Source organism: Egretta garzetta, unplaced genomic scaffold (assembly GCF_000687185.1).
Source record: "Egretta garzetta isolate BGI_Z169 unplaced genomic scaffold, ASM68718v1 scaffold447, whole genome shotgun sequence".
NCBI lineage: Eukaryota > Metazoa > Chordata > Aves > Pelecaniformes > Ardeidae > Egretta > Egretta garzetta.
The window spans coordinates 971,084-972,294 of record NW_009260397.1 but is presented as its reverse complement, the minus strand read 5'-3'; the positions used below and the strand labels follow the sequence as shown (position 1 = coordinate 972,294).

Below are 1,211 nucleotides of genomic sequence, written 5' to 3'. Positions count from 1 at the left end.
TTTCTGCCACCAAATTGCCTGCAGCATAGTGGTTACAGATGAAGAAAAAAATAAGGTATTCAACTTGCTTGGACGCCTAGCAAAAATACCCGTGTGACATCCTGCTACTTGTAGTCAAAACACCAGGGTAAAACCTTTCTGCTGGTTTCATTACCAAACTGAAGGATTTTAACCTGCCCAAACCCATGGCAATATGCTACTAAGGTGAGGTTCTGATATACTGTCACTAAGGGTCTTCTAACACTTTTATTTTCTTAATTAATCCTGCAAGGTCACTAGTCATTGTATCAGTTAGTTGTTTACTGAAGACTACTGATGAATATGAACAACAAAGTGAAAGCTTCTCTACAGAGCTGGAAGCTTTGTAACATGTAGCAGCAGTAACTTAAGTGAATTGGCCATAGACCTTTAGCAGCTTGGTGAAGTACCCTTTCTGTGTATTCACTAGCAAATGAGTGTTTTCAGAAAACATTTCTTATTTTACTTTGGGAGTGATGCTTTGAAACCCTAGAAAGAATGAAGTTCTGGTGACCACAGAAAGGACTCTGAGGGCTCCCCAGCAAACCCTTCTCTGCCCACTGGGACACCTGAAGTTCTTGAGCAGATCTTTGCTCCTCATGGAAACAAAGTGCCCTGAAATGGTAGTCACCCTAGATGACTTAAGAGGGCAACAGAGGTCTCCAAACCCCTTAGCAATTGTTTGATAACTGCCACGGGTGGAAGTGTCCTGAGAAGGGAAGAAGAGGGAAAAATGGACCCAAAATTAAAAACCCAGTGGGATAACTGAAAATATTAGAAAAAAATTTGGAATGTCTTAAAAATGGTAAGAAGAAAATTGTGAGCAGCTGGCATGGCTTTGTCAAATCAAGAACACTTTAAACAGTGCCAGAGTCATGTCTTATGCTCAGATCTAGTCGACACTTCCAGCAATGACTCGGTAGACTGAGATGTGCAGACGACAATAGCTTGTATGCACAGGAGACCGTAAGAATTCAAGAAGATAATAAGAGATATCTTCTCAAGTCAAGAAGCTTTCTTTCAATAGCTGATTAATGTGTCAAAATGCACAAAACACAAAGAATAAGTCATTAAAGAGGACAGGATTTGGACAGCTATTATGGGTTACAACATGAATAAGAGTTAAGACTACACTTGGGAGCAGGGGAATTTCACTTCTGTTGTACACATGGTAGAAGGAAGCCTCAGCAGGA

General features: G+C 40.5%; 1 protein-coding gene across 1 annotated transcript in view; it reads left to right on the top strand.

The window, feature by feature from the left end:
- Nucleotides 1–1,211, top strand: part of MIF (macrophage migration inhibitory factor) — a 10,910-nt gene that overhangs the window by 458 nt on the left and 9,241 nt on the right. The gene's annotated exons all lie outside the window — the stretch shown is intronic.